Source organism: Urocitellus parryii, chromosome 11 (genome assembly GCF_045843805.1).
Source record: "Urocitellus parryii isolate mUroPar1 chromosome 11, mUroPar1.hap1, whole genome shotgun sequence".
Taxonomy (NCBI): domain Eukaryota; kingdom Metazoa; phylum Chordata; class Mammalia; order Rodentia; family Sciuridae; genus Urocitellus; species Urocitellus parryii.
In genome coordinates, this window is record NC_135541.1 from 8440150 (window position 1) to 8448670 (window position 8521).

An 8521-nucleotide genomic window follows, 5' to 3' on the forward strand; every position below is an offset into this window, starting at 1 on the left:
CAGGCCTGAGTCCTGGTTGGTTCTTAGCAGCCCCTGAGCTCTGATCTTGACAAGGCGGCTCCCCGTGGAAATGCAGTTAGTCACCATGGGGCTTAATGGAGAAGAAGGTGGGCCTCTCAAATCAGATTGGAGAGACTGAATTTGGAGTCTCTCCAGTGTCTAAGAGGAGGCCAGCAGTCTGACCTCTAAGAAGCACATGACCTCAGCAGAGGTGGATTTCATCACCTTTGAGGGGGTATGGCTCATTGGAAGTGGCACCTAATGATCCACCCACCACCCCATTTCCAGGCCCTACAGGCAGAGTCCTCTTGGGTATCTGGTCTACCCTCTACCCTCAAATGCAAGAGAAGGTGAACGGGACCTTTCAGCTTAATCACGAGCCCTGTTGGAGCAGAAAATGAGCTCTGCCTTGTGACGCTCCATTTCCCTATCCTGATTAGTTATTCGGGAGCTGTCGATGGGTGACTTGCCTTGGAGTTGTAGCGACTTTCAATATCCTGAAGTGTGGAACTCAGGGATGGAGACCTCTGCACAGAATGACAATGCATATTGGAAGGGGGAGTGAGGGTGGGTCAAATTGCTGCCTTGAAAATAAGAATGTGCCTTTGATGAACGAGCACGGGGCAGACGAGAACCTCAGACAAGGAAGTCGGTGGCAATCGTTTCTAAGAGATCACACCTGCAGACAGGCAGTTATTGGGCCAAAAAAAAATACCAATTGCCCGATTATGAAGGAATGAATGAACAGAGAGGGGGTGAAGGGGCTTTTTCATCTCATCTGGGATGCACCTGCCCCTCACTTTAGGGACAAAGTGTGTTCCTGAAAAGTTAACTGCAAATTGGAATTTTTATAGCTCAATCATTTCCACCCCCATTACTTTCCTTGCAAAAATGGGTCCTCAGAATCTTCTCAGGCTCTGGGCTGTTATAAAACCTCAGCTCAGGCTGCAGCACATCTTTAAACATTATCGCTTTTATAGCTGAAACTGAGCATTTTCTTATATTAAAAATTCACATTCTGAAAAAAAAATTTGAAAAACATGGAATCGAAGCACTCAGGTTGTTTCTTTATGTGGTTCAATAGTTTCAGTGCTAATGACCATTGACTGGGTGACTTCTAAGTTTGGGGCACCAGGCTACCATTTTCACGTGGCACCTAATTGAACTCTTTCCTCAATCCTGGGACTTAGATATTATCTCACTTTTTTTAATGCAATCATCAAGTTAGGGAGATAAGTGACCTAGCTTTCCCATGCTCATGACCTTGAGGTGTCAAAGCTGGATTTTGAACCCAGACCCAAGTGGCTCTAGGTTTGGTATACTTTAACCTTCTTCATAGCTGCTGGTTTAAGGATCTTACATAAGAAGCCCAGCTAACAACAAACCCAAACACAACTATGTCACTTGTTAGATGAAGGAGGAAGGCTTGGTTTCTAGCAGGTTCTTCTCTCAGAGGTCTCATAAGAGGGTGAGAAGCCTTCCCTTGTTTTGGTGTTCAGACCTCAGGTCCATCCCATGCATGAAATCTGTGAGTTTGGCTAAGGAAAAAGAAGAGAAAACACCAAAGTCCAACTGCTCAAAGCCAATCTATAAAGAGCCAAGAGCAAAGATAATAAATGTTTGCAGCTTTAAGCTGCTAAATTGGGGGAAGGGTTAATTTGTTATGCAGCAATAGCTAACAAATACAATTTTTTTTTTCCCTATTGATTGAACCACATCTGGCCTGGTTGAACTTACCCGTGATGGCTCACTCAACTATCAGGAAGGAGAGAGTTCACTGGCAGAAATTCCTGGAGGGCCTGAAGACTTTAGAAAACCAAGATGGTGGATCCAGGCACTGGCTATGAAATTTTATTTTCTAAGTATGTGAGTGTTCTTGTTGGGTATTGGGTAGTACCCAACTTCCAAGATGCTTCTGGTATTCACACCCTGTGTAGTCCCCTCTCCCACTGTGCTGGGATGGTCCCTGAACCAATAGCATAGGTATGTCATCTCTGGTGCTGGGTCATAAAAAGACTGCAACTTCTATCTTGGGCCCTCACTCTCATTCTCTTCTCTCTCTCGAATTCCTCCCTCTGGGAGAAGTCAGCTCCTATGTGGTAAAAACACCCAACAAGTCTGTGGAGAAGCCCATGTGCATAGAGCTGAGAGCTCTGCCCTCAGTAAGAAACCGAGGTCCCGCCCAACAACCATGAGTGAGTTTGGATGCAGGTTCTCTACCCCAGACAATTGCAACCCCATCTGACATCTGAACTGCGGTCTTAAGAGAGAGCCTGAACCAGAACCACCCAGCTGAGCAGCTCCAGAATTCCTGACCCACAAAATCTATGAGATAATAAATGTTTGTGGCTTTAAGCTACTAAATTGGGGAGGGGGTCATTTGTTATGCAGCAATAGCTAACAAATACAAGTTGTTTTCTTTCCTATTGTTGGCACTGACTGAACCACGTCTGGCCTGGTTGTACTTATCCTTGAACATCTTTCTCCTTTTCTCCAGTTCATTTCAACCTCTCACTCCCTTTATTTTGAATGACTTCACTAAGGCAATGAAAACCAGCCAAGGGCCACTGCATACAGAAGTGCAATTAGCCCTTGCGTGGGGGTTTATGTGAACAGTGTGTGCTACGGTTTAATGTGTTCCCCCAAAACTCGTATGTTGAGACCTGGATTCCCAAGGCAGCAGTGTTGGTACCTGGGGCCTAATGGGAGGTGCCATTCTTGCCCCAGTGGTTTGTTATAAAAGCAAGTTGAGCCTCCTTGGCTTTCTTTTGCTCCTGCCCTCTTGCCCCTCTGCCAGTTATAATCCAGCGAGAAGGCCCTCACCAGAAGCCAAGAAGAAGTCAGTGCCATGCTCTTGGCCTCCAGCCTCCAGAAACATGAGCCAAAGAAACTCCTCTGTCTAAATGATCCAGTCTCAGGTGTTGTTACACCAACAGAAAATGGACTAAGCAGATAAGCAAGTGGTACACAGCCTGTGCATCTCCAGGCAACACCCCCGCCGAGTCCAGGCCAGAAACAGTATTCAATGTCAAGTTCTCGGTTGGGTAGAACAAAGGGGGAAATTCCTCCAAAGACAAGAGAGGTAGTAGAAGGTGGTTTGTTTTCACTGTGGCTATTGGACCCTACTTGAGTCTGCAGGGAAAGCCCAAGATTTAGGTCACTATCTTTCTTCCTGTCTCAGAAAAGTGTTTAAGGGGCATGATGGGTGATGCTCATGAACTTGGGCACTGGAGTTGGACAGGTCCGGTCCTAGTGATGCATGTATTAGCTGGGTTTATTAATCCATTTTTTTGTTATTGTAATGAAATACCTGAGGCTGCATACTTAAAAAGAAAAGAGGTTTATTAAGCTCACAATTCTGGAGGTTCAGGGCATGCACCATATCAGCTTGGCTCCACAGAAGACCTCACAGTGATGGTATTGCCATGGCAGGAGGTCACCCGAGCAAGAGAACACATCACTAGAGAGGAAGTCAAAGAGACCGGGATGTGGCTGCTAGATTTATTCTTCTATAACAATTCTTTCATAAGAATCAACTCCAGGGTCCCCTAAGAATGGCCTTAGTCCCTCCAAGGGTACGTCTCCATTGACCTCTCATTAGGTTCCATCTCTTCAGGGTCCCCAGAAACACTCCTACCCTGGAGGCCAATCTTCCAACACACACATCCTTGGGCCACAAGCCACCTCTGAACTGGGTGACTCAGCCTGTGGCTCCACCTGTCTCTAGGACTCAAATTCCTCTGCTATCAAATGAGGTTAGTAGCCACACCCCCATGACTTGGTGGTAGATAACAGGGAGTCACACACACATGCCCAGTTCTGCCTGACACAGGGCAGCTAGTATTGTCCTCACTCAGTTTCCCCACCCCACCCCCGGGGGGGCCTCCCACGGGGCTTGTTACAGCTCGATGGTCAAAAAGGTCTTCTTGAATAAATTGGATAAGAGCCTCCCTGTGACCAGGCGGGAGATGGCCCTGCCCTGTAGCCCTGGGAAGTCCGCCACAATCAGTAGCGTGGATAGAATCAAGTCACATTTTAACTGAACACTCCGAAGCCACGCAGGCTGAACCCTTGGTCTCAGAAGCCAGAGGCTTAACCGAGCTATTTTTTTCTGCACTGGAGAAATTTCAGAAGAAACCTCATCTGTTAGCAAAACAGACTCTGGGCAGCAGCTGTGAGACTCCAGACGCCCTTCAAGGGCCCTGCCGAGGGCCACTCCAACCTGGAGAGGATCCTGCAAATGCTTAGTCAGTAACAAGCCCGACTCCATCCTCATGAAGCTGCAGAGAGAGACCTGGAAAGCCAGCATCAGCCCTGCCTCCGTGGACCCTGCTCCCTGCCCCCCGGATGGCCTCTTAGCATGGCCATTTCCCAGGGGGCGGGCAAATGCCAGTCATTTCTTCTCTGGCTTTGGGGACTTGGGTGGGATCAACCATGGACATCAGACAAGAATTCGCTCCTTCTGGTTCTGGACTAGAATTTCACAGCTCATCCACGGCAGGAAGGTCTGTGCTACCTAAGAGGACAGCAGACAGATGCTGGCATGGGATGGGGGAGCTTCCCTGCCCGAGTCTGCACACGGGTGCTGAGCAAAGGGAAGAGCTGGGTGCCCCTGCAGTCCCTGCTGCTCAGGAGGCCGAGGTAGGAGCCCCGAGCCCAGGAGTCCAGAGCCAGTCTGCGCAACATGATGAGACTAAAGAGTGCCCAACTCTGTTGTCCACTGGAGGATAAAGAGGCCCCATTCCCCAAACCAGATAATTACGCTGATGGGGTTGGGGGTGCGGCTCAGTGGTGGAGTACTTGACTGGCATGTGCAGGGCCCTGAGCTGTGTCCCCAGCACCACAAATACAAAGAAAGAGAGGGAGGGAGGGAGGGAGGGAAGGAGGGAGGGAGAGAGAGAGAGAAAGAGAGAAAGAGAGAGCGAGAAAGAGATCCCTATGACTCATTTCTCTTTCATTCCCATGTTTCTGAAGCTGATGCCAACCAGTCTCCAGGTGGCTGCTGGTGTTTGTTCCAGCCATCAGCCACCTGGGATAGGAAACATTAGAATTGGTGGCTTCAAGAGGCTGAGGCAGGAGGGGGAATCACAAGTTCAAGGCCAGTCTTGGCAACGTCCTGGAAACCTGTTTCAAAGTAAAAACTGAAGAAAGTCAGGATGTAGCTCAGTGGCAAAGCCCTGGCCTGGCATGTACAGGCGGACCGTGGGTTCAAGCCCCAGCACCTTGAACCAAGAAAACAAACAAACATGCAAAAATACTCATGACCTATATGCAGATCCCAGAAGGAACCTGCTGAGAGTACCAGGGACGAGGAAGTAGCTGTGGGGTGCACTCAGGGAGGGCAGCTGCCACAGAGGGTGAGCTGCAGGCCCAGGGCTCACAGGCCCCTGCGGCGCAGACTCAGCCCTCCCTCCTCCCTGGTTCTGTCTCCTCCACTCAGCTCAGGTACCTGCACAACAGGGGCAGGGGGCAGTTCTGGGCTTTGAATGGGGACACCGTCCCTGGCAGACAGGAGGGGGCAGACAGCAGGCAAGGAGAAGGGAAATCAAAGGGCTCCTTTGGCCAGGTGTCCACGCAGAGTCTCTCTGAGAAGGTGAGGTTTGAGTGGAGGAGACCTGAAGGACCCAGACCTGCAGAGAACAGAGGGTTTGTGCAGAGGCAGGACCCACGACACGACTCACAGGACCCAGAGCAAAACGAAAACGCGGGGCCTCAGTCCAAACCTACTGAGCGTCTCAAGATGGCGCCTTCAGAGATTGAAGCCCACCAGGCGCCCTCCTACGCTGAGGGTCCATGGGACTGCGTGGGCTCCTGCGGGAGAAGCAGACCCTGGTAGAATGAAGAGTGATCCGAGAGCCCTGAGGCATGGAGGAGCCTGGAAATTTCTGGAATTAAAAAGAAGACAGGGTGCCTGGAAGGCAGAGGGCATGAGGGGCTGTCAGAACATGGTGTGTCCAGGAGAGGAAGAGGAGGCCGGGTTCGGGAGCCCAGGCCGGGGTCGGGGGGTGATGGGAAACCACAGGGGGGCTTACAGGAGGGACAGACTTGATCTGATTAACATTTTCAAAGAGCCAGCTGTCACCGAGACTGATGTTTAGGGGGGTCTGAGGAGAAGCAGGGGGCCGGGTGAGAATGCCCAGGTGATAGTGGCTTTGGCCCTGGTGACAGCAGTAGAGGTGGACAGGCCTGGGCTGCCCACAGCCGGAGAGCCTCCACTCATGCCCTCCCCTCTGCCCTGGGCTCTGAAGTGCCCAGGGACCGTCACCTTGCCCACTCGGTCCCACCCACCCAGCTCCTCCCCACTCCACCAGGTGCCCTTAGCCCTCTGGTGGCCCACAGAGCGCCTGGCCCGTAGGGGTAGAGGCTCCATCATTATTGTCCTGTGAGCGAACACGTTTATTAATGCATGTGAGAAGGAACAGGGCGCCGCTCCAAGCAGGCAAATCTGAGCCTAGACCTTGACCTGAAAAAGGAGATTTCTATTTCCAAACACCAGCGCCTTTCCCTCTCATTAGATGTTAAAAAAACAAGAAGTCACAAAGAGAAGAAGCTGACATCTGAAGCTGTGGCACCCAAATTGCAGGCTCCGACAATTGTTTACTCTATATTTGTCCTGTCTCCAGGCGTCATCCTGGGGGACAGACAGGAAAATGCCAAACCGTCCCTGGCTGGCCCCAGCCCGGCCGGCGGAGTGCTCCCCTGCTGCCCCCTCGTGGCCGAAATGGGCATTGCATTAAGCCCCCTAAGCCATTATTTCCAAAGGCTGAAGAGCGAGCCGGCTGGCTTTGCAATGATTTACCCGGAGGCTGTCTGGTGGCCTCCATTAACCTGGGCTATTATTTGTCCTGGGTCCCTTCATGATCCCAGGACTGTCAGATTGCCCCATAGCTGGATGACAGCTGCCTACACAGGTGACTTGCAGCCCTGCCAGAGGAGGATGGAGACACGGAGGCCTCCTGAGACCTGTCATGTTTCCTTCACAGACAGGGATGTTTTATTTACCTGCCGCACAGATGAAGCCTAGGAAAAGCAAGCCCAGGTCCACCATATAATTTGGAGCTAAGTACCTATGATGCATGCCCAGGGGTTTAAAATTAGCCAAGTAAACTCCACACTGGGGCATTACGCTTGCTTTCAAGCGCCTGAATGTCTGTCGGGGACGTGTCACTTGGGTGGTGGTGGGGAGCTCTTGATAAAATAATCAGACTCTGTCCATCCTGGGAGAAAAATTAAAAAGGCCCATTCTGAAAGGGACCCGTTGTCCCAAATGCCCTTCAACCAAATCTGTGAGCAGAGCTGCTGTATGTGAGTGAGCTCACTTTATTGAAATCAACACGAGATTTAGGGTGACTTCCAAAAGGCAAATGTGCATTTGCAATTTTGTAAACATATCCCACTTAGCTCTCAGAACCAAGGTCCTCCCGTCTCCCCACGCCATGTTCCCCCGCAACACCTCTGTGACTTCATGATAAGGTTGGCGTAATTCACACTAACAGGGGTCCTGTGAGGTGGGCTTGCCTCAGGCCCCCCACAAGCACGATTTCCTTTCATCCTGAGGACAGCTTACATTATCCCCTCTTCCTGGGCTTGAGAGGCTCAGTGACTCAGCCATGGCCATGCTGGAGGTGGGGTCGGCAGGGGCAGGATTCACACTCAGGGCTGCTCAGACACCCTGCGCTATTTTCTCCCGTGGAATCTACCAGCTGTTACACCTCTGCTTGTATCATGCGTGGGATTTGTGGAAAGCCAATCAATAACACCCCGTCTCCCCTTGGAAGTGCGGACGTGATAGAAAACATACTGTTTTTTTGTTTTCTGTTGTTGCACAAGAGATGGTCCCCAAATTGGGCAACTTCAAACAACAACAATAAATATTAATTGTCATGCAGGTTCTGAGGGTCAGGAATCTGGGCATGGATTAGCTGGGTGACTATGAGGCAGGGTCTCTCATGAGGTTGCAGATGAGGTGTCAACCAGGACTGCAGTCAGCTCAGAGTTCAATGGAAGCTTCAATATTTGCTCCTAAGCACACTTGGCTGTTGAAGGAAGCCCACTGGGTTCTTGCAGAGGCCAGCTCACAACACGGGAGCTGACTTCCCCAGAGATCAATGGCTGGGGGTGGGGGGGGGGCAACGGGGGTGGGGAGAACATACACTCAGAAGTGACATGCCATAATTTTTGCCCTATGTTAATGATCTTGACACAATGCCGCACAAATACCAGGAGACCAGGATTATCAGATGCTATTTTGGAGGCCACATACATAATAGACAGGGACGTTGGAAAGACAGAGAACAAATTGATGGCTTTAAAGCTGAAAACGTGTTATCAAAGGACATGATACAAGATGTGCAGCCACAAAAGGCTTCTTACTACATCGACCCTGCAATAGACACACTGAGCCACCTGGCCACAGGTGGGGCTGGGGAGCCACAGCAAGCCAGGCAGGCTTCATGCGTGGAGGCGATGGGAGTCAGCTTTCCGTTGCTGTGACGGAATCCTTTCCAGAAATCAGCTTAGT